Raw genomic sequence first — 19,855 nt, forward strand, 5'->3', positions numbered from 1 at the left:
AAACAAAAATAAATTATAGAGTTTATTGCGTCTCCCTCCACTAGAGAAACAACATGAAAATAGGGTCTTTTTATTACTGTTGTTCCTTGTTGAGTTACAGGACTATGGTAGTGCCATGCACATCAAAGATGCTCAGTAAAATTTTGATGAATGAATGAATGCACAATGTATATGAATTTTTAAGCTAAGATTTGAGACTTTTGGGATAATGGCATCATCAATGGTATGGCACTTTAAGCTCTAACCCAAAACTCCTTGAAGTTTATTAATTCATTTTCCTGTGTCTTTGGGGTATTTTCTGAAGACTAGAAATTAGAATATTACTTACCCACTTTACAGAGGAGGAAGCAACACTCTGTGAATGAAAAACAGACTCAAGGATACACAATCCAGAAGGAATGGAGGCCAGGGCTAGAACACATGTCAGTTTGACAATCATTTATTTAATAAATTCTGTGTGTTGGGTATTGGATTAGATGTACTTTTAAACATAATGGACCCATAAGGGACTTCTGCTCCCAGCTGCCTTTCTTCCTGGCAGCCCTTTTCTGTTTCCTCTTGACAGCTGTCCATACCCAGGCCTGGCCCGGGGGTTCCTTTTCTTCAAGATGCTATGCCACAAAGCCTTCCATTTTTCCTTTCAGGCCCTGACAACCAGCTTGCCATCTTTTTTCAGTTCCAAAGATCTACTGGTAGAAAGATTTTCTCTCTATGGGGCTACAGAAAGGAGTATAAAAAATAAAATCGTGCTGGCTATAAAAGCTAAGCAATTGGACAATATTTTTACAATTATAGTCCTGATCTGTAGTTCCTGACTCCTTGCTGGGCATTACGCAGAAGTCTTTAGATGCGCACATCCACTATTCCACCATACCTTATGTTTTCTTTTCTGGGTCCATATTTTTTAACATGCCAGCCAACATCACTCATGTCTGCCAAACTCCCCCCAGCCTACCAAGACCATGGCAATCTTTTCCATTATTTGAAGAGCCACCAAAAACCAGAGACAACTGATGCCTAAAATAAGAGAGACATTTCCTCCTCGAACAGAATATATTACAAGTGGTTGGGGTTGGTTGAACTCTAACTGAGACCTACCATTATCTGTTAGACCCTCCCCAGGGCATCAGGTCACAAACCTTTTTGCATATCAGCATCTCCTAGGGAGATTTTAAAGCATAATAATGCATGGGCCCCACCCTAGATCAATTAAACCAAAATCTCTGGGGTAGGGTTCAGATAGGGATTTTTTTCTTTTAATCTCCCCTGTGATTCTAATATGTAGCCAGGATTGAGAACTACTGCTGTGATGAACGTGCTCCCTTTCCTTTGGTGTATCCAAAATTTTGTGGTTAGGCTGGTCTTTAAAGCTATTAGGAGTTAATTAACACGTGTGCATTTAGACTGGCTCCATGGAGCCAAGCAGGGCAGTTCTCAAGAAAAGTTTTAAGGGTTCAGGCCTCTGATTCTATCTTCTTTCCTGAAAGCATGTGATCAGATGTCCCAAACACATCACCAACTGAATATGCCACTAACCCTAGAAAAAACTATAACATGACTGGTGACCTCTTATTCCAGTTTTCTCACTCAGTGTTTTCAGATTCCTTTGCTCAGCATCAAGACCCTCAATATATGGCCCCGACATCTTTTTCATTCTTTCTACCACTACATCTCTCAACATGGACCCAACTGCCGAAAGACAGTCCCCAGCTGCACCCCTGTTTTAGTCTGCATATTGAATCCTGGCATTCATCCACTTGTGCTGATCAAAAAGTGCCCTTCCACACTAACTTTCTCTCCAAAGCTTATCTTTAAGTCCCAACTCAAAGCCCATCTTTGATATGCAACCTCCTGTGTGACCACACCAGCTCTCAGAAGCTGCTTCATTTTCTGAGTTCATTGTCCACCACATGTACTATTTATTCTGACACTTCAGATACACTATATGGGCAAGTGTGTGTGCATTCCAGCTACATATGGTAGAAACCAAGCTCTCTTTTTTTTTTTTCAAGGCATATGGAGGTTCCTAGACTAGAGGGGTCTAATCAGAGCTGTAGCTGCCGGCCTAAACCACAGCTATGGCAGCACCTGATCCGAGCCACATCTATGATCTACACCACAGCTCATGGCAACACCACATCTTTAACCCACTGAGCAAGGCCAGGGATCAAAACTGCATCCTCATGGATGCTAGTCAGATTTCATTTCCACTGAGCCACGACAGGAACTCCCAGAAACCAAGATTTCTTGATTGTCTGAGCCAATGTAAAACAATGAGAATCTAGGCTCCCTTGAGAATTCCAAGAGATTTAAAAAGGAGACCTGCAAGAGTGTGCATGCAGTGAATTATTTGACTTTTAGAAAACCTTGTGTAGTAAATACCATTGTTATCTTTACCATGTCACCCAGGCAAAAACAAAAATAAGAGTAGTCCATCTTTAGCTCCAAGGACATCAAAACAGACAGCAAAACTGGCATGAGGAAATTAAGACTTAGAGTGAGTCACATAGGCTGTTAATAAAAGAGGCAGAGCCAAAATTCCAGGTCTGCACTACCAGCTCGGTGTTTCTTCAGCTAATAAATTCTAAAACTTTGACATACATCAGAATCACCTGGAGGGTTGTTTAAATAGTAGATCTGGGTGGTGCTGATGGTACTGGCCCAGGGATTACATGTTTGAGAAAACTCTTCTAATACAAGATATTTCCTAAAAGAAAGACAGAAACAGGGGTTCTGTTAGAAATGTAAACCAAAGTCATATAGAAATAATAAGAAATAATAAATGACTTGGTCTATTTATTTCAACATAAGTTTGTCTATGAGAGTAAATTGTTATAAATTACAAATAAAAACTCAAATTTGTAATAAAGAAATCACTCTTATTAAGACTTCAAGCCAAAATATCAATATGGTTGAAAGGGTTGAAATAAATTCAGGCATGATGGATGCATAATGTAATAGAAATAAACCAATGGAATGATAAAAAATGGCACAGAAAGAATGGAAGCTAGACCACCCTCAAGCTCTTCACAAATTAAATTATTTCATTTGGGAGGGAGGTTGGCAGCTAATCAATTGATGGCTCCATCAATCTGCCTATCAATCAATGGATCTGTGCTGCATATCAACTTTTTATCATTAGACGCTGCTAGCCAAAGAATGGAATATAAAAATAGCCCAACAGAGAGGTCTTACTCTTGAGAAATGGGTCATCCAGTTTCAGATTTAAAAAAAATCTACACCAAAGAAAATTTGGAGAGCAATGTAGAAATTTTGTTAAAAGTTAGTAGCAGTAATATTATATGAAGTGGAAATTAGGAAAACCAAAATCAGGGTTAGTTGTAGTAAAAAGCGTATGTGGGAGTTCCCATCATGGCTCAGTGGTTAACATATCCGACTAGGAACCACGAGGTTGCCGATTTGATCCCTGGCCTTGCTCAGTGGATTAAGGATCCTGTGTTGCCATGAGCTGTGGTGTAGGTCACAGAGGCAGCTCAGATTCCGCATTGCTGTGGCTGTGGTGTAGGCTAGTAGCTACAGCTCCTATTGGACCGCTAGCCTGGTAACCTCCATATGGTGTGGGTGCGGCCCTAGAAAAGGCAAAAAGACAATTAATTAATTAATTAATTTTTAAAAAAGCATGTGTGTGTACTTCATGGCTGTACCCCAGGAACTGGTACCCCCAAAAGTTCCACTGATGAGTCATTGGATGAATTAAATAATAGATAAGCAAAGTTTAAGAAGTTCAACTTGAATTAGGTCTTTAAAAATGGGTAGGATTTGAATGGGTGGAGAGCAGGGGGAATGGTTTTTGAGAAAGAACGTGTCAAGTGTAACTTGAGAGGAAGGTATTTTTTCGTGTGTGTGTGTGTGTGTGTGTGTGTGTGTGTGTGTGTGATGGAGGGGAGTAGGGAGAAGGAGCAAAAATGTTTATACTAACACACAGAAGGCTTATGGAGGCAAAGATGATAGATGCCATAAGTAGGTTTAAGACAGTAGATCAAATCCAGAATGTTCCAAAGGTCTTCAAGACTTTTCCTGTGAGAGGAGTCATTGCTAACTCTTGAGCTGATAAAGTTTGTGAGATATACTAAAGCTGAAAGCAATACCATCCCACAAATACCCATCCTGCCCTCAAGGGAGAAGGTTGGAGAAGGGTTGAGCTCAGTGCAGTTGACACGGCAGACTAAATGTACACTCTGGCTCTGCCAAACATTTCCAGGCTGAGGCAAGCATGCCCATGGAGGCCCGCAAGTGCCATGAATCTCTATAGGCAAGAGTTGTAAATTAATATAATAAATGTAAAATATATCATTTACAGATACATCATTGTATTAACCTAGAAAACCAAGTTCGAATTTAGAATTCTCAGCTTTCAGAGTTCCCATTGTGACTCAGATTAAGAACCTGATTAAGAACTCAGATTAAGAACTCAGATTAAGAACCTGATATAGTATCCATGAGGATGCAGGTTTGATCCCTGGCCTCACTCATTGGGCTAAGGATCTGGCATTGCTGCAAGCTGCAGCATAGGTCACAGATGCAACTTGAATCTGATGTTGCCATTGTGGTGGTGAGGACTGCAGCTGCAGCTCCAATCTGGCCCCTAGCCTGGAAACTCCATATGCTACAAGTGCAGCCTTAAAAATTAGGGGGGAAAAAATGAATTCTCAGTTTTATGTACCAAAGCCTGGGAGGCATAGGTTATTGGGGGTGTGTCTCTGACCTATACTTCTTTCCTCTTCCCACCCTTGGCTTCCTCCCCATTTTAAGGCCCTTGTGCATGTACATGTGGACATTCCAGACCATGTGTCCCAGCTCCTCCACAGCCTCCTGTAAAAACCCACCATCTGTCCTGCTCTCAAGTCTTGAAATGTACTCAACACCAGTATGGTCTGTCCTCAGAAGGATGAACCAAAGAGAAAGCCCAGGCAGCCCCTGGGAGTGGGACTGGAGCCACTTGTGCAGGAAATTAGAGATGCCAGGTTCCCGGGGTGAAGTCTAGAAGAAGAGAGTGGGCTACAAGGGAGCCTTAGGTTTCTTGCCCATGTGTAAGGTGTGGCTGGAAGAAGGGCAGAGCAGGGAGCCTGGACCAAAGGTTCCTCCTGCCTGGGTCTAAAGATGATTCGACCCCAGAGCCACATGGGTCTGGATTCTACTGTTACAACAAGTCTCCTCCCTCAGTACTCCTGTAATTCTCTCCATGCTAGAAGTTTCTCCCTTCCAGCTAATGATGGAAGGGTCACTAAATCAGAAGGCCAGCCTGGGCTCTCAGATCCACTCTTTGATGGAGAGCCCAGTCTATGGGGAGCCAATCCAAACAAAGCATCCGTCCAGCAGGCGTCTCACCTGCAGAGACTGTAGCTCAGCCTTCACAGCATCCCACCCCCCACCCCCAGACACACACACACACACACACACACACACACACACTGCCAGACGTCTGCAGACCCAGGGCTTCAGAAGCCCATCTCATCACTTCCTTTTTAATCTCCACGTTAGCACTTGTGCCCTCCTTCAAGTGCTCCAAGGTAATTTTAAAGAATACCTCATTTTGCTTTCATTTTGCTTTGGCCTGGCCTTCCCATAAATCAGGGCTGAGGCAGAACTTGAGAGGCCTGGGCTAATCAAGACTTCAATCTGGAGAGTTGTTTAAATATAAATCAAAAGGCTTGAAGGCTCTCCAGATCCTCAATTTTCTTTGAAAGCCTGGTTTGTCTTGTTTTCGTTTTCTCCCCCACTCCTTTTTTTTTTTTTTTTTTTTCCCTGATTGGCCACACTGAGCTCTGGGTCTTATCCTGATACCCCTATAAATATTTCTAAATAGTTTTCAATGTTTTCTTTGAGGCATTGCATCGCAGGACAAAAAGGATATTACTGGTGCTCTAGGGTGGGAGGCAGGGGCAGTCTACGGAATCTGGCTTGAACTGGAGGCATTCCAAATTTCAGGAATTAAATGATCCTAAAAGGCATGAACAGTGCTTTGGCAGTCAGAGGGAACAGGAATGAAATCAGCAGAACCATAACTTTGATCAATCTCCTGTGTCAGATACTTTTGACTCTGTAACAAACTCAGTGATACAAAACAATAGCCATTCATTACACTTTTCTCTCAAGATTCTGGGAATTGACTGGCAAGAGCTGGGGTCTGCCATGAGGTTGCAATCAGAAGGTGGCTGGAGCAGGGGGGTCTTCTCAAAGACTCTCAAACATATCTAGCACCCGGGTTAAGAAGGCTGAAACATCAGGGACTGCAAAAGCTGGGGCTCTTTGGGCATCTCCCTCTCTCCCCACATCATCTCTACATGTGGTCCCTCCAGTGTGGTGGCTTCAATGTATCCAGACTTCTTACATGGTCTTTTGAAATGTATGTTTTCTTGTTATTTGGGTGTGGTGAGGTCAGCAGATGATTTCCATTGCAAAGATAATTTAGTATATTCACAGATCCCAAGAAGAGGGGCTCACTACATCCTGGGGAGCCAGGTGGGGAAGCACCAAGTTCTGCTAGGGGTGGAGGAAGCATAGAGTGTAGGCGAGAGCCTTTATTGCTTTTTGGTGGGAGGAATGGTTGAGGCAGAGTAAACAGGTTTAGCACTGGCTAGTTTAAAGAATCTCAGAAGAACTATTGGATTTAGAATGGATAAGTAATGAGGTCTTACTATTTAACACAGGGCACTATATCCAATTTCTTGGGATAGAACATGATGGAAGATAATCTGAGAAAAAGAATGCATATATATGTATGACTGGGTCACTTGGCTGTACAGCAGAAACTGGCACAACATTGTAAATTAACTACACTCTAATAGAAATAAATAAATAAATAATCAATCTCAGCATGCTCAGGGGCATAGGGATTGTCCCCAGGTGTCAGGTACTTGGACCTGGGGTGACTAGAGCAAGTGAATAATGGCCCAGAATATGAAAACCCAATAAAGGAGGTGCTTGGAGATCTGGTCTCTGTAGCAGTTAATTTTCACATGAAGGATATGCTCCCAGGTGAGTTCCTTGCTATCTCTAGGAATTAGCTAATTTTGGAGGGACAGTCCTTTCAAAGTCAGCAAGGTATTAAATATTGAAGCATAAAAATACAGAAAATAAAAGGCATGGTGAATAGACATGGTAGCTCCAGGCTCCAAAGCTATATGTCCAAAGCTACAGAGAGCCAGGCAGAAACTATCCTGCCCTTTATGAGCTAGCTTCAAAGTTATGCAGTATCACTTGTCACTTTATATTTAAAAGAAGCAAGTCACTAAGGCCAGCCCATAATCAAAAAGAGGAGAATCAGCTTCATCTTTTGATGGAAGGATTGGCAAAGAATTGGTGAACATGCTTGAAAACTAGTATACCTCCCCAGTAGTCTCCACAACTTGTCATCAATGACTAATGGGCCCTTCTCCCCATCCTTTACAATCCAGAAGTTTTAAACTCAAAAGCTGTGAAATCCAATTGCCGCTATGTTAACATCACATTTCCCAGCCAAAATGCTACACAGGGTGCTGTGGTCAGAATAGTCTTCAGGATTTCCTTAAATGTCAGGAGGAGAGGAGAGGAATTATGATCCCAAGGCTGTGAATTAACAGGAATCTGGCGTAATGAGGCTTCTCGTGTGGTCAATGGATCAGTGTCAGCTCTCCCAGTAGATGTGCAGCTGTCAGGATGACATAAGGAAAGGAGGAAATCAGCTCTGCCCTCCAGGAACATGAACTCTGGAGGAGGAGAAAAGTCATGAAACACTCAATGCAAGACATGGAGTTCAGACAAATGAGGAAATAGTCTTTGGAGAGGAACAGGGAAGGCTTCATGGAAGACATGGACCTTAAAGGACTTCTCTGACATTGTCCCATCTTCATGGTTAACTCCCTCTCTTCCAAGGCCCAGAAGCCCCTTTAGCCCTGTGAACCAAACCTCCTGATTTGTCCCACAAAAGTAACATTCCTCCCTTCCCTGGAGCCATATCATTCTCCTCCCTAAGAAGGCTCTTCCCCTTCCCCTTCACTCATTAAAATCTTATCCTGCTTTTCAGTCCACCAGTTTTACAACCTCTTTTCTGATCACCTCCAACTTGCCACCACCATCTCTGCCACACTCTGAGGACCTAGAATTTCTACCACAAATTTCATCACATACACATCACTGTTTTTATATGGTTCATCATTATTTCAGGCTTGATCTTTCTCCTCCCACTAGATTGAGAATATTGCCAACCATGAACCCCATATTCTCCTTACCCTGAATTCTTCCAACTGTCTCAAGGCCAAGTCTAAGTGGCTTATATACAGTATACTGGGCCATAATATAAATGCACAGTATATTTAGGGCCTCGTACCAGCTTCAATGGAAAGAGTGCTCTTTGGGCCAGTTTTCCATATTAGGACCCAATATAATTTTGCTTGAAGGAGGACTCTGTGACCAATCAACTATTGAAAGCCATTGAGCCATTGTTTTGGAAATAGTATTGAATTAGGAAATGAAACTTTGAATCATCAAGTAATGATGTAACCCACCTGTAATCTATCACTGAGGGTAGGGGGAGCTCAAGGCCTGGAAGGGGCACCTCGGTGCCACATCTTCCTGGTCACTTACAGAGCCTTTCAACACTTATTTGCTATTGTCCAATTGGATCTTCAGAAAACCTCTGTGAAGGAGAACAGGGAATATTATTCCTACCTGATAGGCAAAGCAGTTAAGGTGACAATGAGATGGAAACTTGTTCAGTGTGGTGCAGTCCATTCACGGGCAGGCTGGTATCTCCTCCTGCTCCTCAACCTGCTGTGGGCTTTGGAGAACAAGATACAGACTGGAGGGGCCAGGAAAGGACCCACAGTGCATTTTTTCAGGTGCTCAGGGGATGTGCAGGGTTGAGACTAGGGAAATATCACAAAGAGAGAACTTGAAGGAATTGAGGCTCAAAAAGGAAACAGGGAGTGTCTCTGGAGCTGGGGGCAGGACAAAGGCAGGTGATCAAGTCATCAGGGTGAGGAGAAGGAAGGAATCCTGAAGGCCAGTTAGAGGAGAGGGAAGCTGGAAGAACAGAGCCTCCTAGACCCAGTGGAATTGTGTCATCAGACTCCTAGGAAGCCACAAATGGCTTTGTGGGCCGAGAGAAAAAAAGTGAGACAAAGTCATTATTTAGAAGCACTTTCCAACAGAGGTGGGCAGAGTGCAGAAGTGTGAGCTACAGATGAAAAGGGAAATGGTCAAATAGAACATACATGACTCCATCCAGTTCAGAAAACCTTTGCTCTTGGCCCACTGGTTTCTGAAGCAGCATGGCCCTCTCCTGAACCCCCAAGCATGGAGAGTTGATGAAAAGGAGGGCTCACCCTGGGCACCCAGTCCAGGTAGTCTTGCCTCTAAACCCAGCATCTAAATAGTATAACCCCTGATCTCAGAATAGACGGAGACAGCCCCTGAAAAGTTAAGACGGAAATGATATTGGGCCAGAGATGAGAAAGCTCTTTCATCCCTTGTGTGCAACTGAACATTTGTGATACTGTCCAAAGCTGTATCAGTAACAAATAAATTAGGGCTTATTTTATGAAAATAGAATAATTTAATTTAAGATATTCTAGTCACATGCTGAAAACAAGCGGGTACATAAAATAATCAACATTACAATAAGCCTTGAAACATAAAATTTAATCCCAAGTTACCCATTTTAGAGATGAGGAAACTGGCGCCCCCAAAAATGGATGATTTTCTCACTACAAACAGCAAGCCTCTGGCTACATGCTCTTTTCACCATGCTTTGCTGTAACATCACTATGCTGTTCCCAACCTGCTGCTTACACCAATGGGCGGAGACCTTATTATGCCTTCACTACATCTCCAGAGTAGATTCCTCTGGATTCCAAAATTACCTGCCCTCTTAGGAACACCCCAAATAAGGAAATGGGTATGGAGACTCCTCCATACATGCAGTCTCTGTGTCCATTGCCCTTAGAGTTGTCCAGTCTGATTGCCTCACTGCCCACCGGAGTCTGGCATCAAAATCTCTGTCTCCTGCATGGAATCCTTGATCTCTGGGAGATTAGCCTTAAAAGGTTAAATGTTCTACATCCCAATTCTCCATCATTAGAAAGAGACACTGGGGAAGGGAAATAGGAAGGAAAAGAGAAAACATATGTATGAGACTTTCCTTGTACTGCAATACAAAGCCTTCCCGGTCGCGTTCCCAAATCCCCTTCCAATCTTAACTAACATCACTTCCCTGTCCTGTCTCCCATGCTGTGGCCATCCCAAGCTACTTGGCAACACCATTCCACCTAGAATGATTTCTTCCAGAGTCTCTCCTGATAAACTCCTATTCATCCTAAAAGACCCAGCTCAAATAATCCTTTCCGAAGCCTTTCTTGTCCCTGTGCCTCACCCCTGTCCAGGCTTTGCAGGCTATCCTATTCATTTGACCCCATCTTCACTACTGCCACAGCAGTTTGCCCCAACTTCCATTCTCACTTCCTCTAGATCCTGAGTGAGCTAGGAGCAGGCCTATGACTTATATATCATAAATCTCCAGGGTCTAAAACAATACTTTATATATAGTACTTATTCTATGATTGTGGATGAGTGAATAAATAAATACAAATAATAATACAGGCACTATGGGAAAGAGACAGAGGAAAGCACACAAAACTCCCACATTCACCCTGAAGACCCAGAAAAGAAATCTTAGGAAACAAAATATCTAGAATAGAACTAATGGTAAAATATAACATGAAGAGTGGTGTGTTGATAAACTAGCTCTTAAAAATAAAACAATTTTCTAGCACTTACCAATTTCCATGGTGTTAAAAATCCCACCAATATTGATTTCTAACCACTATCCTGACCTCAGTAAACACCGAGTTGGGAAGATGTATACACAACTGGTTCTCACAATCTGATATGAGCCTGTTCCAGTGACTTCTGAATGCAAGCCATATATATAATTTAAAATTTTCTAGTAGTCCCATTAAAACTGTTAAAAGAAAGAGCTAAAATTAATCTAAATAACATCTTAGCTGGATATTTCCAAAATATTACTTCAACATCCATTCTTATAAAAGATCTTTAAGGAGAGATTTTATATTCTTGGTTTCATAATAAGTCTGTGAAATGCCAGTGTGTATTTTATACTGAAGGACACCTCTCCTTGGGCTGGCTGCATGTGACTAGAGGCTACCAGTATTGACAGCACCCGTCTCAAATCAGAGTCAGAGCCAGATGGAGACAGCGTGACAGGGACATCCTGCCATTTTAGGATTTTGTCAGTGATGACGATATCGTAAATGGTATTTTCTTTTTACAACTCAGGCAGAAACAGTGCTTGTCCCCTGGGCTAGATTAATTTTGAAGTGGACCAGATCTATTGCACCTAAACAGGTCCTCATGCCTCCTGTCAACCACACAACCTAATCCCTCAGGAGCCTGGGCCCTTATTAATTCCCATACATTCCTTCCTGCTTTTCAGATTGAAGGCAGCTAATGGACACCCAAGTGCACCTTCCAGTCCACAGGTCAATGTAGCACCAGAAATGGCCCACATCCCAGGGTGGTGCATTCCCCCACATGCCTGCTGGAGAGCTTGGGAGTGTGGGGAACGGGGCTCAATTTTTCAGAAGCTAGACGTGAATGGAAGCACTCAGAAACACACCTGTTGACTAGCCAAGGAGGCAAGTTACCAGGAGGAGCCACTGGGGAGAGTGGGGGCCTTTTACTTTGAAGGGTGGGTTCTGCGACTCTGAAGGGGTGGCTGGTGGCCAGGCATCACAAGCCATGGGTTCCAGCTCCAGCTCTCTGTGACTTTCAGAAAATGCCTTCATCTCCGAAGCTCAGTTTATGCTTCTGTAATTTGATGCTGAGTGTCTGGCAGAAGGTTTCTGAATATAGGACAAAATGATGCTTACAAAAATGCTCTTGAAAAGCATGAAATGCCGGAAAACTGAGATCAAAATCAGCAGGGCTTAGTGGGAGATGTCCAGACTGGAAACCTGAAAAACCGGCTCTTTTCCTGGACCTGTAGGAAAGAGGTTATAGATAAGTCATTTTCCCTCTCTGGGCCTTTTCCTTAGCACGGGAAGGAAACAGCCCATCAGGGGTCGGGTATAAGCTAGATCATGTCACCCTCCACTAACACATTCCATTGGTTTGCATCTACCCCAGAGTCCAACCAACCCACCTGCCACCTGACCCCCCCTCCCCAGCCGCTCTAGAATTCAGCCACACTGACCTTCCTGTGGTCCCCTTGACCCTCACTTCTCACTCAGGTGACCATTCCAGTGAGGTCCTCCCTGACCACTCCATTAAAACTGTAACCCTTTCCTCTATTTTATTTCCTTCACAGTACTTATCACTTCTTAGTATAATTTACTTATGTATTTTGATGTTTGTCTCCCTTTCTCTAGCATATAATCTCCATAAAGAGAAGGAAGGTGTGTTTATTTGCTTAACCTGATATATTTTCAGGGCATAAAAGAGCACATAGTAGTTACTCAACATATATTGGTTGAATGAATGATCTGGGGCCATTCTAGCTCTAACATGCTAATATTACAACTTGCTGTGAAGAAAAATTAGCACTCGAGGATTTCCCATTGTGGCTTGGCAGGTTAAGAACCTGACATAGTGTCTGTGAGGATGTGGATTCTATCACTGGCCTTGCTCAGGTTAAGGAGGCTGAATGAGGCCTATTTCCTGAAACAAAAAAATGGAGGAAACAGAAAGGGTTTTGTGCCCAGGAGCCCCACAGTCCCTGCTAGGTTTCAGTAGATGAGTTTAGGTCATTGGTCCAAGGTTACATGCCAGTGATGCTGAATGCAATTTCATGTGCCTGAAGCACAGGGAGACCAAACAAACCAAAACACTGGAGTCTGGGGCAGAGAAAGTTTTTTTGCAGGCCCAAGCAAGGGGAATGTATGGATTGTGCTCAAAAACCCAAACTCCCCAGTGGGTTTGGGGGTAGAATTTTTATAGGCAAAACTTGGGGTGAGGGCTACAGGTTGTATGACTTTCTTCGGACTGGTTGCAGGTGAGATAGCCAGGTGGTGCTCCAGGAATCTTATGCTCAGCCTGAAGCATAAGCATCATTCCTGAAGCACAAGCATCCAGGAACTAAGCCTGGGCAAGGGCCTTAATTCCTGCAGAGGAACTTAAGATATTATTATGTATATCCCTTGAGGAGGAAACTGGTTCCTGCCTTATAGCTACACTATTATTTCTTTTTCTTTCTTTTTTTTTAACTCAATGAATTTTATTGTATTTATAGTTGTACAGTGATCATCACAACCCAATTTTATAGCATTTCCATCCCAACCCCCCAGCCCATCCCCCCTACCCTCCAACCAGTCTCCTTTGGAAACCATATTGCCTGTCCTCTGATTCTGTTCTCTGTGTCTTTCTTATCTCATGAACTAGAAAGTAAGTTTCCAGCAGGCAAGGGCCACATCCTCTTCTGCTTGGTCTAGTGTAGTCTAGATGGATAGATGAGCAGAAGTCAGTAGACTCTGAAATATGGAAGCTTCCAGGGTCTCGGCTCTAGTTGGCATCAACACCTACCCTCGCAAGCCCATCGAACCAGAAGGAACCTTGTAAGTCATTTAATCCAGCTCTCTGATTTCACAGAGGAAGAAACCAACCCCAGAGAGGTACAGTGGCTGGCCCAGAGCCACACAGCTAGGAACGGCAGATAAAGATGGTGAAAATGGGAGGCCTCCCTACTCTCACCAGCCATTGCTAATATTATCTTGGTGCTGAAGAAAAATTCTAAGGGAACAAACCTCCACCTCATTGCAACCCTCACAGCCTTTCAAGACAGTAGGGACAAAGAGCAGAATTTTCCCTGTTTTGTGGGTAGAACAGGCAAAGACCAAGATTCTGCTGAGGAGTCTAGACCATATATTGAATTGGGGGGGGGTGGTGAAAAAGCTGGGTTAGTCCTTTTTTGATTCTTGGAAGGGGAAAAGTTGGGGTGAAAATGATAATATGACAGTGATAAAATATGAATATGACTGTCATTCAGTGGGATTTAAATTTTTCTATGTAGCTTCAGAGAATAGGATGAAGACCAGCAAAAGCAAAGAATGAAAATATAGATCTGGGCTCCATAGGAGAAAAAGCTCAGATCATTAGAGCTCTCAGAAAGTAGAAGAAGCTGACTGAGGAGATGGTGGGCTCCCAGTTGCTAGAAGGACCTGGGCTCAGGGACACTGTTAAGAGGACCCCAGCTCCTCAGGGGCAGCTGAACTGAACAGCCTGATATTTAGCAAGTCTATACAAAGGGAACTTGGCGTTGAATTCCCTCACTTTGAAACCAGAAAGAGTTGCATCCATCCACTTGGCTGGAAGCATTCTCCCCAGGGAGGTCTTCCCAAAGGATGACATCTAAAATCTCTTCATCCCATGAAGAGAAATGGCCTCAGATCACATGAGATCCATTGGACCTGTGAAAGATTTCCTATACTGTAAGCTTAGAGTTCAGTTGCCAGGGGATGTTATACTGGCTTCTCTCTGGATGATCTCTGAGGAGAGGTGGATACCCACGGACCTCAGTACTGTAGATAAAGCAGTGTGGAGGTGGGGGGGTGGACTTCATGACCTCTCAAAGTTCCCGCCAGCCCATTCCATTTATAATTCTATGATAAAACCATTAGCGGGTCCAGAGGTGGTTTAGCCTCATTTCTCCCATTCTGGTTATTGAACACATTTTTTTTTAATCCCATAAACCCTAAGCCATAATTCTTTTACAGCAGAGGGAGCGACAGGACAGTCATGCATGGTTTGAAACAAGGGAGTTGTGGGGAGAGGTTAAAGGGAGAGAAAGGTTTGTTTAGATTGTGGTCGTCTCTTTTCTTTAGGGGTTAATGGCAGGATGTTAAATACAAAGTTTGATGACTGAACAAAAGCAGAGCAAAAGAGGAAAAAAAGAATGTGAAAAAACTCAAGCCTGCAGTTTTCTGATACACAGAAAGGAAACCCAAACTCTGCTCATTATGGCGCATATTTCTGGCAGATCATAACATTAAATTACAACCCCGCAGCCTCGGCCAGGACTGGGGAGTTCTTCCCATGTGCTTCCAATTAAGCGTGTTTGAAGTTGCCCTGGATATTTATTTGTGGGGGATTTACTGCACAGAACGATTAAAGTTTGTTCTTGCTAGGAGTTTGGGGCTGGTTTGGGGGCAGGGGAGATGGAAAGGAAGAGAGCTAGCCGGGAGAAAGGGGGACGGCCCGGGTACCCCCATGAATATGTGTGTATGTTTGAAAATGCACGGTGCGCGCGCGCGCACACACACACACACACACACACACACACACACACACAAGTGCCCTTTGTTTTCAACATGGGGAGGGTCCAACATCTCTGACTGTGATTTTGTTTATAGGAAATCCTTTATAATGGACGTTTAGTGTTTCCATATGGAATTCTCTTAGGACATTTCTCCACACTCCTCCTCGCCCCTCCCGTTTTTTATTTGGATAAGGCAAGAGAAAAGGGACTGTACATTCCAAAGATTCATAGTCATTCCGGATCAAATTCAATGGATTTTGGCAAGAGTTGAAAAACCCAGATGCAGGGCTTCAGCCTCCCGCTGAGCCGCCTCCAGCTGCGAGTGTCTGGTGGAGGCACTTTGTAAAATCATGAAAACCCTATTAAATTCATGAAATATGATATACTGTCGTTTCAGGCTAACTTTCCATTGAACTGTCCATGAAGAGAGAATTTGGTTAAGTTGCCGAAGAAGGGGGAAGTGGCAAGGCTGGGGCCAGAGGAGGGGGTGGGGGGTGGGGGGGTGGTGACGGGAGGCGCCATTGAGGAAAGTGCAAAGTGCTGGAAATTCTTAAGAGGCTGCACATTTGGGGAGGAGGGGGCTTGAGGAGTAGGGGGCATGGGAGTGCCTCCAGACCCCTGCAGCACCAGGCTTTCTCAAGGTATGACTCCTCAGAAAAGGGATGGTCACCACACTTCTTGTCCTTGTCAAGCTGCTGACCATCCCAGAGCAAAGGACACTCCAGTTAAGCCCTGGGGATATTTAGGTTCTATTCCCTTATTTTATAGCCTAGGGCCGAGAAAAAGAGGGAATGATTCGCCAGAGATCCAGCAAATTGAAAACTCAGGGCTTCCAAATCCCAATCTAGTTCTCCTCACCAAGGTGTGCCACTTCCCTGTACAGACAAGGCAGGGACCTTCGCTGCGGGCACCACTCTCTCTGCCTCACATCAGAGCTGCTGACATTGTTTTTCTCATGAATTCACAGGCCCAGACTCCCCGCCCCGTTATGAAATGACCCATCCTGAAGGAGTTGGACACTCTTAGTTCATTTCCAATTGGGCTATAATTCACATCATAAACTATTGCATGTTTATTTTCAAACAAAACAGGGTGACGACTCCCTGGAGGTGAATGGGTTTTGTTTTCTGGAAACGGCTCCAGGACGTGGCAATGGTGGGAGCTCACGAGTGTGTGCAGAGTTTGCCTCTTGGGAAACCAAGTGGGGCCCGCTTTCCCCAGCTCTTGGCACTCTAGGGACCAGAAGTCCAGACCCCAGGTGTGGAAGAGGTGCACAGAGCACTGTGACCCCACTCTCATCCAAGCAATGGTCCCTATAACAGGTCACACTCTGCACATGGCAGTTATCTCTAACCAGCTGCTAGGGGTAGTTTCATAGCATGGAAATGATCAGAATAAAGATGGGCTTTAACTGAGCACCTACCATTTGCTAAGGGCTTGGGAAGAGTTAAATCATCCTAAAAACTATATGGTGTAGTTACACCATTATCCCCATTTTACAGATGAGAAAACCAAGGCAAGTTGCCCAAGGTCTCATAAGGGACTATGATCACATAGCTGACATGGTCACTGAGTCAGCATTGGAACCTCAGCAATCAGGCTCCAGAGTCTGAGCTCTCAAACTACCCACCACCCTCCCCACCCCACCCCATCCCACACAGACTCAAATACCAATGTCAGACACTGAAGTCTTAACTCTCTTCCCTTTCACCTCCACTGGAGACGTACTTTTTGAAAGAAACATTTCACACTCTCTCCTACCCGTTTATTATGTAAATAACCCCTGAACGTGGCAATGAATTAAATCACTTGGAAAACTGTAGTGGGCAAAAAAATTCCCTAGCGATCTTGCTGAAATGCAGCTTCTCCTTCTGTAGGTCTGTTGAGGAGCTGGGATTCCACAGTTGTAACAAGCACGCAGGTGCAGCTACTGGGCCACAGAGGCACTTGGAGTAGCAAGGCTGCAGGTTATTCACCTGATGGCTTTTCTGCACCAAAAGAGACACCCACAGGAAGGCAAGCTGGGCCAGCAAAAGACATTTCACTAACTTTACCACTATGACCCAGACTAGCCCTCCTGCCACCAATCAGTAGAACCAATGGATTCCCAAGCTTCATGTCTCAGGCACTGGGAAACTGGGGATGGTGTGGAGTCTTTGAAATCTTTGCAGCAACTGGCAAGGCGGGGCACCGAAGGAGCCAAGTCCAGTATTTCTCCATCCCTGGCAGGGGCAGTGGTGAGTGTATGGTCATCACTGGGGTCAGGACCCATCAGTACCACCATGCCTCCCATATCTTGAAGGGAAGGCTGCCGACCAAGTAACATTTTGTCACATGCTGGACACAATGTCCCATGTGGCATTTTCCGCCTTCTTGTTGGCAAGTTTGGGGAGACATTCAACCTTTCTGTTTTAATTTATTTAACTTGTAAAATGAGAGTATCATACTAGATACTCTTTCAATCTCTCCTCTCCTTCCCACCCCAACATATGAGTCTCTAAATGCCAGTACGGTAAATAAAAATGAAGCCAATTGTCCACATGCCTATATATTCTGATGTCCTGTTGCCAACACCCCACATCAAGATATCAGATGGGACCAGCTTCCTTTCCATCTGGAGGCTGAGCACCATTAACGCAGCTCTCACAGAACCTGGGCACCCCCTCTCCCCATCCACATCTTTGAAAGCAGATGCAGGAGGTTGATTCCCAAAGCCACCAAGCCTGCTGCCCCTAGTCCCCTGGGCTCTGCTTCACAGACCAAACACTGCCTATTGGATTTACCAGCTCTGAAGGCCTTGCATAGCCAAGAGAAACAGGCGTTTTAGAGCAGGAAGGGGCAGGCCTTGACCCCCGACCTCCTCCTTCTGGTTCTCTCTGATGAGGAAAAGCAAAGCACTGTGCCTAGTGAGGGGCAGGGAGTTCTGGTAGACAGCTGGTCCAACAGAGCATGGCTGGGATCCTAGCTCCTCCAGATCTGGGTGCAGACTCTTAAACTCTGTCATATTTAACGTTCCTATGAGTTTCATCCCTTATAAGGATTAGGCACAGAGTAGGTAGGCAATAAGGTGAAGCTATTCCTTCCTTGGAAGGAAATCTGTTGCTCCCCAGATCTGTTCTTCAAACTGACAGAGTCCAAGGGTACCCCTGGATCCAGCATCATCAAACCACCAAAGATCCAGGAGTCAGAGTTCCCACTGTGGCTCAGTGGGTTAAAGACCTAACATTGTCTCTGGGAGGATACAGGTTCAATCTCTGGCTTGCTCAGTGGATTAAGGATCTGACGTTGCCACAGCTGCAGAGTAGTAATTTGCAGATGCGGCTCAAGTCCTGCGTTGTTGTGGCTGTGGCCTAGGCCTCAGCTGCAGCTCAGATTTGACCCCTAACCCGGGAACTTCCATATGCTACAAGTGCAGCTGTAAAAAAAGGAAAGAAAAAAAAAAGATCCAGGATTCTAAACAAGCATCATCCAATAGAAATATGTGAGCCATTGATGTGTGTCTCATATTTAATTTTAAATTTTTTACTAAGAAATTTTTAAAAAATTAAGTGTATTACATTTTTAAAGTAAAAATTTCAATTAATTTCATCTAATACATCTAAATTACATCAGTTCAACATGTCATGAACATTAAAAATTATTAATGAAAAATTCTACATTCTTCTTTTGTACTGTTCTTTGAAATTCAGTGTAGGAATTCCCATCATGGCTCAGTGGTTAACGAACCTGACTAGTTTTCATGAGGATTAAGTTTTGATCCCCCGGCAGTGCTCACTGGATTAAGGAATCAGCATTGCCAGAGATGTGGTATATGTCGAAGACTTGTCTCAGGTCCTGCGTTGCTGTGGCTGTGGTGTAGGGCAGCAGCTACAGCTCCGATTCAACCCCTAGCCTGGGAACCTCCATATGCCGTGGGTGCGGCCCTAAAAAAACAAAAAATGGAAGGAAGGAAGGAAAGAAAGGAGGAAAGAAAGAAATTCAGTGTTCATTTTGCATTTGTGGCACATCTCACTTTGGACAAGCCATCTTTCAACGCTCAGAAGCCACATGTAGATGGTGGCAACTGTGCCCAACAGTGTGGATACGGAAGGTAGGCATCAGACAAGCATGGTGGGGGTGGGTAAAGTTTAGCCTTCCCATCATCTCCAACACCACCTGCTAGCAAGTCTAAATAATGATCTTATTAACAACCATGCTCTTAGATATGGTAACTAGGTATTGCCTTATTCTTAGGTAAAAAGATTTTTAGAAAAGTTTACTCTTTTTATTGATCTATAGCATTCCAACTAAGGAATAACTCTGGGCTTGCTCTGCATGGGCAACTTGAAGATATTAACACTGTCCCCTTCTAAACAGACCGACATTCTTCAATAAAGAATGTTTGGAGCAATGACTGACCAATGGGCAAGGCCAAAAAGAGTTCCTCAACTAATGAAGTCTTCAGCATTGCTTACTTTTTTAAAATATGATTTAAAAAAGGACCTTAAATACCAGAGCAGCAGGAGCTGGTAGGATAGACAGCACGGCCTCAGGGTTTAGGACAATCAAGGCAGCAGAGACAGAGGAAAGGATTTGAGCACATGTACA

The 19,855-nt window shown here is 44.0% G+C and overlaps 1 protein-coding gene and 1 long non-coding RNA gene across 9 annotated transcripts in view; one reads left to right on the plus strand and one right to left on the minus strand.

The window, feature by feature from the left end:
- SLC14A2 (solute carrier family 14 member 2) overlaps positions 1-19,855 on the plus strand; it is a 471,990-nt gene that overhangs the window by 360,467 nt on the left and 91,668 nt on the right. The gene's annotated exons all lie outside the window — the stretch shown is intronic.
- On the minus strand, positions 424-2,703 carry LOC125117900 (uncharacterized). Its single transcript, XR_007132770.1, has 2 exons — positions 2,613-2,703; positions 424-717 (listed from the first exon to the last, which is right to left on the minus strand). It is a non-coding gene; the product is annotated as an uncharacterized LOC125117900 (long non-coding RNA).

This window comes from Phacochoerus africanus, chromosome 2 (assembly GCF_016906955.1).
Source record: "Phacochoerus africanus isolate WHEZ1 chromosome 2, ROS_Pafr_v1, whole genome shotgun sequence".
Lineage (NCBI taxonomy): Eukaryota > Metazoa > Chordata > Mammalia > Artiodactyla > Suidae > Phacochoerus > Phacochoerus africanus.